The sequence below is a fragment of the Triticum dicoccoides genome, chromosome 5B (genome assembly GCF_002162155.2).
Source record: "Triticum dicoccoides isolate Atlit2015 ecotype Zavitan chromosome 5B, WEW_v2.0, whole genome shotgun sequence".
NCBI lineage: Eukaryota > Viridiplantae > Streptophyta > Magnoliopsida > Poales > Poaceae > Triticum > Triticum dicoccoides.
This window is the reverse complement of record NC_041389.1, coordinates 116,177,704-116,185,285: the sequence shown is the minus strand read 5'-3', so window position 1 is coordinate 116,185,285 and position 7,582 is coordinate 116,177,704. Positions and strand designations below refer to the sequence as shown.

Below are 7,582 nucleotides of genomic sequence, written 5' to 3'. Positions count from 1 at the left end.
CCACGCTCTTTGTTCTCTCATCCGTTCTTCCACCTCCTAAGAGCATATCCAACAACAAGTAAGTTTGATTTGCAACAAAATTAGTTTGAGAAAAAGTTAAAAAACTAAAAAGTGTTTTTTAGACACCAGAAAATGTTCATCTCCAACCGTTGTTCCAACATAGGGTACCACTGGTCCAACAACTGCCCAAAAATAGGGCACCCAACCACATATTTCTTCTTCACAATTGCATCCCATTGTTAGAGTCTGGACAAAATGGAGCCTCCCCGTGCGTTTGGATTTTCGACCGTCCGATCGAGCTTCCTGACGCGTCCTGGCCGTCGGATCGCGAGATGGAGCGATCTGGGCCGTCCGATCGCGAGATGGAGCATTCTGGCTGTCGGATCGAGCCCTATGCTCAGGTTCGTGCCACCGCCTGTAAATCTCGTGCCCCACGGAGGGCATTGTCGACTTTTCACACGTCGGCGTATAAAAGGAACTCGCCCTCCGTTGCGCCCCTCCGCTTCACTCCAGCCGCCGCCGCCCCTAGCCTCGTCCCCCTCGCGCCTCCACCCCCTAGCCTCGCCTTCTCCTCCTCCCGTCCTCTCCTCCGCCGCTCGGTCGCCGTGCCCGTGCTGCTCAACCCCCGCTGCCCCATCGGCTGCTCCGCCGCCGTTCATGGCATCCGGGAGGCACGCGGCCGCGCCCCCTCCCGTCATGCCGTCAAGGGTATGAGGCAGGGGTGGCGGCGCGAGGTTTGCCCTCCGCCACCTCACGGCCTCTCGCACCGCCACCTTCTCTCCCGGGCCTCCTCCCCAGCGCTCGAGGCGCAGCAGCGTGGACGCCGCCACGTTCTTGATCCAGTCGGATCTGGCGCAGGTCGCCGTCATCCGGCGCCGCACGGCATGATTCCAGATCGGGCGAGGTCGCCGCCAGGAGAGCAGGAGCGGCTGCTGCAGCGAGTGCAGCGGAGGAGCCCATCCTGGTCAAGCCCCACCCCGGCGGCTGCGTGTAGAGGAGGAGAGGTCGAGGATGGCCCCAGTTCGTGGAGGTGAGTTCGTTCTTTCTGACCTGGTCTCATCCACTAATTCATGGCTTCCTTTTTTTGTTTTTATATGCTGCAGATAGGGTTAGCAAGGAGGAGGTTTTCCCTGCGAAGAGGCAGCGTGAGGCTGCACCGGCGCCTACCCATCTATGCATGTACAGAGAATGGATGATGTCAAGTGGGTAAGGACGCCGTCAGTACGTGATAAGATTAGGTGCTGGACTTCTGGGTACCACGTCCACCCCATGCCCAAATCACACAGGTAAGCTTATACTCCATATATGATTTTTTCTTCTCAGCTGTACCCGAATAAAAGAACCATGCCCAGAACGTGTCTGCCTTCACCAAGATTAGTATTTTCTACAGGTCTTGCATCGTCTCCTACTGACCACACATGCCCCAGTGATACTAATAATACCAGAACTCACCAAGATTAGTATTTTCTAAAACTTTGCTTCTAGGGTCCAGTAGGTGTTCTGTTTGCTGTTTACTAATGCTCTGATCTATTTATTGTTGCATGTGCAAATAGTGATCCTTGTTGCTCACTGATACATGCAGGTTTATTAACCTTTTCCTTTTCTTCCTATAAATTTTCTTTGATTCAGTTATTTGACTAAATAGTATTATATGCCCAGGGTCAATTAGTACCTAAAATGCTACCTTTAGTTTCTGCAATTGTTATTATGTTTCATTGATTCAGTCCTGTAGTTCAGTAGTTCCAGTGGATTTTGCTAAATGGTTTTGTATCTATAATTAGTAAAAAAAAATGGCTTTGGTTGGTTTCTGCAATAATTTCCCTCAAGCTTTCTACAGTCGGATATTTATTAGTTATTACACATATAGAGCTCTTTAATTTCTTTGTTTATAATATCACATTCCCTCATTAGTTTTCTGTTATGTGGAGGATATTTTTCTTTTGCTGTGACATGTGCTTTGTTATGTGCAGGTTGCAGTCACAAGGATGATCTGGCCGACCATGTCAGCAAAGCCAACGCAACAGAGTTGAAGGAAATATTACGGTAAGAGGAAAAAATAAATGCTACAATCCCTCTTTCTGTTTTATCGTTCGGTTGTACCGTAATTCCATGTTTTCTGCAATACCGCTTCTCGGTCATTCCTGTCTCACTTGCTGGTCTTGTTAAAGTGTTTGACATTCCTCATTGTTCTTTGGTCTTCTTGAATGTTGCAGACATGAACATGGTGTGATGACCCGTGTGCAACCTCAACAAGTGTGAAGGTGCTGCTAAGTTAGAGGATTGATTAGAAAGTAATTTGTTTTCACTGTGTGCAATGGAAAATGTTTACTCATTAAAATAGATAAGAAATTAATTTTAGTTTGGGTGGATTGATTAGTTATAAAATGTTGATGGTCCTTTGCTTGGATCTCTAGGTTGAGTCGTTGCTTTTCTACTTCAAACTGATGGATTTATCTTCAGCCAAAAAAAAGCAGGCTTGGTTAGCTTCAAGAAGAAAATATTTCAAAACCGTGTACCTATTGAAATGGCATGGAAGACAGAGATGGTAGCAGCCTGCATCCTCAAGTAATGCTTGCTAAAGGGGTGTGATATTTCATTTCCTCAAACTCAGATCCCCTCATCTTATTTCCTATGTTATTTTCAGATTGGAGTTGCCTCTTGGGGAGTATCAGGTTGCTGAAATGACGACCAGGGTGGATGCCCATAGTTACAGGTTTTGATTCTTTATGTTTCTTTTTTGAATTTATTTTTCTATTGCTACAGTGTGATCATAACCAGATTATGTAATAACCATTTATAGTTCTAAAAAATTCCCATGAATTTACTTCAATCCAAAGAGGGGCCTTAATTTCGTAGTAGGATTATAAACCGACAATAGTTACGGATCAAATAAAGGTGTTGCTTGAAAGAGAATTGCATGAGATGTTCCTGTTCTTGGCTCTAATCCAGTGGTATGGCTGTGATCAACAGTAATCTTTTTGATTATTAGACTGGCAATATGCATGAGATATATATAGTTTAGTTAACTTCTTATTTTCCACACTGCAGAAATATCTACCTGGGAGGAGGCGCCGAAATTGTAAGTGCATGCTTACAGAGTTCTATCATGCACAATCATGTATGCACACCGGTCTATCCAAAAGATTAGCTCGCGACCCTCTCCGCCCGCACCGCCGGCTCCCCGGGAGGCCGCATCCGGCCTGCCACAAGTACACCTATGTCGCCGCCTCCCCGGGGGCCACAATTGGAAGTGGATGACCAAGGAGAAGGCACGCGGCGGGGGCCAGGTGATCAAGTGGGAGGCGGAGCTCGCCTCCCCCAATGGCGACGACTTCAACCTCAAGTGGAAGTGGGAGGCCAAGTCCAAGCCTGGTGCTGCCGGCAAGGCCAAAACCAAGTGGGGCACCCAGGAAGCCAACAAAGATGACAAGAAGAAGCCGACGATGAAGTGCGTCCAGAGCAAGGAGATCCCCGCTGGCTGCGACATCCAGATCGAGGTACTCAGCAGAACATATGAGATTTTTGTGGGGGTCTGACCCCGATCTGAATGAAATGTAGGATTTTCTGTACTCCAGTAGCATACTCCAGTACTGATTGCAGTAGCTTACTCCAGTAGCTTAAATGGAACTTCACTGTTACTCCAGTAGCTTAAATGGAACTTCACTATTTTGGGTTTTCCAGTAGCTTAATGATCTCTGCATCACCGTAAAAGTGCAGATACAAAGCCATATGATTTAATTATTATACTGAACTTTTCCTGAGTAAGCCAGATGATTTGCTACTGCTATCTTGTTAGGTGAGTAAGCACTAAATGTTTCATTAGTATGGAAACAAGTGTTGTAGTGGTCAATATCCTCATGTTAGTTCATCCCCTCTTTTAGTTTTCCTAACCTTCTAAACTTCAATTTTGTTGGTTCTTCTTATGGATATTCACCCCTTTAAAGCCCTATGAATGGAACCGCTTCGAAATAGGAATTTGAAATGGTCTAGACTGGTTCAGTGTTCTGTCTAATTAGAAATAACTCCCCCTTTCGATTTCATCAATTTTTTTGTACAACTTAGGCCCTTGTTGTTTTATGGCAAGGTTGTTTTAACAAGTTGATCTATATATAATTCAGTCGGTACTGTTGGAACAACATGATATCGTCCAAAAGAAAAATCATAATGTAGCACAACCAACCATTGCCATATCAGATTACCATCAGAGCTCACAAAAAGGTCTTCAGAGTGTTGCAGGATGTTCTATAATCTATTAACGTAAACTGCTTTTGGTTTTATTTCCCAGCTGCAGCCACTGATTTGAATCCCCTCTCTTCCCGTGCAGTTTGTTCTGTAGACACACAACAACTGCAACATCCATGAACTCCGGTGGAATCCTCAACCAAGGTTCGCCAGTACCTGAGTCGTTTGCCTTGTCTCAAAAGAGGTTATATAAGCTACATATTTGTGTGTGCATTTTCACTTCTCCTTTACCAGCCACAACTTTGCTTTATAGTGCGCAACTATCTGACGAGGGTTAAGTAACTGAGAAACTAAGCTTTGGGAGATCCAAAATCGTTTTAGATGGTACATCATGAGAATGAAATTCATGTTTTCCACCTTGAGGTTGTTACACGCGTACTGATTTTTCTCTTTGTTGAGAAAATAAATTGTTTTGTCTTCCTATGCATAAAAAAATAGTGAATCTGATGCTCCATCAAGGTGGGCTGAAAGGATTGAAATTACTCAACTTATTTTTTTGTTATATCTGATTATAGATATTTTATATAGTATCATATACTGTTAATAAACAATTTTGCTTTTTGCTTGACATTGATGTGGTGGTGATTTGCTTTATAGGTTAAATTATCTTACCGCCATAATGGTTTACCGAATAAAGATTTGTTTTGTCATGTTTTTATACCATGTCTTCAGGATTTTTCAGTTCTCTTGCCATACATAACATGTCACAGTCCTTCAGGTTTTTGGGCTGTTCTTCTGCCATTCCATCTATATGTGTGTGTGTGTGTGTGTGTGTGTGTGTTCATGTGACATTTTTTGTGACATGCTCAAAGTGATGTAATTAACCAGACCATTACTGTTATTAGTGCTTAGTTCCTCCTATATCTTTCTTTGAGAAATTCTAATGATGTGGTCTATATTTCCTTCAATCTGTGGAATATATATTGTGTAACCAGTAGCGGACTGGGTGGGTGCTGCCATCGTGCTTTGCTATTCATGTAACAGCCAGAATCGAATGTTAACCGTGTTCTACCCAAGTTGGATATAATGTCATTGCGTTGTAAATAAGTTATTATGTGTTGCAATTTTTTATTACTTTTGGTATTGTATGGTCGTTGGGTTGGATATGACCGCACCCGACAGGGGTGCGGGGTGCGGCTAGCCGCACTTTCCATCTAGTGCGTATTGAAACAAAACATTAACTATTGATAGAATTTAAACTTCGCAAGATCACCACACACATAATCAACAGCATATCAAATTGAACTTCAAATCCCCATATCAAATCCAAATGAAAACCACAAGCATAGTGCATCACCAACACATTTTTTTTTTTTTTGCATTGGGCATAAAAAGTACATAAAACATAACTTCTCAACTTTCATCTCCTTCATTGTCACTTGTGTTCCCGTTGTCTCCATGGCTTGGAACATTGGTCTCATCGCCACCATTGGTTTCACTGTCTTCATTGTCATCCATGTCTCCCCCCATCCCACCACCCATGCCTCCTCCCATGGCACCCACAAGACCATCCATGCCACCTCCCATGGCACCCATCAATCCACCCATGAATCCTTCCATGGCGCCATGAATCCTTTCGTGCTTTCTCCCATACTGCCATTGGTTGCTAGCTTCCAACGGCCGCATCAATGCCAATTTTTTCCATGCCACACATAGCAATTAGTTTCACCCTCTTGGTAGTTTGGCGATCTTTCCTTAGGAGTTGCATGAACAAAAGCCTCCTTATCCATGTCAATATTGGTCTCCTCCCATTGTGTGTCATATTCTTGAGAGGGGGTACCTTGAGAAATAAAAGCTTGAGATGCAACATTCATGTTTTGCAAAAAAGTTTTATCGTTGATACTAAATGTCTCAAAATTGAATAACATAGGCACACATCACCTACAATTGCATTGAACAAGATGACTTTGTGACAAAGCTAGAAAAAACAAAGATATTTTTTATACATTTGCGTCATTTTTGTCGAACGCGTGTGGACGTTGGCGGCCATGATGACGTGTGACGCTGGTTCCTCTTCCATTGTCGGTGGCGGGGGAGGGGGAGCGCACCGCCGCAGCAGCCGGAGCGCTCATGGCTGCACAGTTCGTCTTTTCAACTGCGGCGAGGTAGCCAACGATGGATCCCGCGGTGTCCACTTTACGTCGGCGCCACCGGGTAGCTTCAGCTAGGCCTTCTGAGCGACGGTGTGGTTTGGCCCATCCCCTCCGACTATGGCGATGACATGTGGTAGCACAAAAACGGCATGGTGGACAAAGGGCTTGGAGGCGGCCACCAGTACAGCAGGAACCACCAGAGGAGGTGCTGCAGTGTGGCGGCAGCGGGACGATGACGACGGTCGCGTCAAAGGTATCGTCCATGACGGTTCAGTGGCTGGCTGTGGTCAAGCGCGGGAACGTTTAGAATGGCGGTTGGGCAATCACATGCTGCCCGAAAAACGGATATTTGCAGCCAATTGGTTGTAATTTAGGGCTGCCCAAATTTGTTTAGCAAAATTTAGAGGTAAATACACCAGTCGTGCTTGAACTTGCCATGGATGTGCACCTTAGTGCCTGAACTTGCAAAATACATTGAACTGGTTCAATAACTTGGCATGGACGTGCATATACGGTTCAAATGGCGTTTGTATACGCCCGCGAAGCTGAGGAGGCGCGCCAGCATGCCATGGGGCCCGCTGTCATTGACAAGGGTGTGTGGCCTATTTTTTGTGGGGAAACCTCGGGAATTATTTTCTTACAATAAGGCCATCATGGCGAAACTGACAAATTATAAAATAAAAACTGGGAGTATAACTATAAGATACAAATTAAAACTGATGTGCTGGATCGAACCAACGACGTACCAGTCAAGTGCATGCGGCTAACCACTCGACAACTTCACATTTGCTGATATTTAATGATTCATAACCTTTATAAACATTTGGCTGAACAAAATAAATAGAAATAATCCAGCAAAAACAGCATCGGATCTGTGACCCCAACATCAGAACAAAGCTTGTAGACCAAGCACGGATGCCACTCCGACCAATGAGTTGTCATGTATCAAAAGTATAAGTACTGACACCTCCTTTTGTAACACCCCCCCTTCTCCTCTCGCGCGACCGCGTCGTCTCCGCGGGCGACCGGCCGCGCTCCGGCGCCCCCCCTCCTCTAGAGCCCCCCCTTCCCTCCCTCCCTCCCCGCCGCCGTCGCCGGCACCCGCGGCCAGGCCTGGCCCCTGGGTTGCTGGCGGCGGCGGCCTCCTGCCCTTCCCCTCTCGGTGCTCCCCGGTGCGGGGCGGTGTGCGCCGGGGGGTGCTCTTCGGCGGCGGCGGTCCGACGTGGCGGCGGAGATCCTGGCGCGGC

The 7,582-nt window shown here is 45.9% G+C and overlaps 1 long non-coding RNA gene across 8 annotated transcripts; it reads left to right on the top strand.

Annotated features, from left to right (window-relative positions):
• Positions 1 to 518: 518 nt before the first annotated feature.
• LOC119307708 lies at positions 519 to 5,176 on the top strand. 8 transcript variants are annotated; one of them, XR_005149498.1, is made up of 8 exons: positions 519 to 1,004; positions 1,104 to 1,286; positions 1,971 to 2,043; positions 2,214 to 2,291; positions 2,415 to 2,565; positions 2,645 to 2,713; positions 3,049 to 3,497; positions 4,325 to 5,176. It is a non-coding gene; the product is annotated as an uncharacterized LOC119307708 (long non-coding RNA). The 8 variants fall into 8 exon arrangements; XR_005149496.1 differs by having other exon boundaries at positions 519 to 1,030; XR_005149499.1 differs by having other exon boundaries at positions 519 to 1,286; positions 2,214 to 2,261; positions 2,475 to 2,565.
• The last annotated feature ends 2,406 nt before the right edge of the window (positions 5,177 to 7,582 follow it).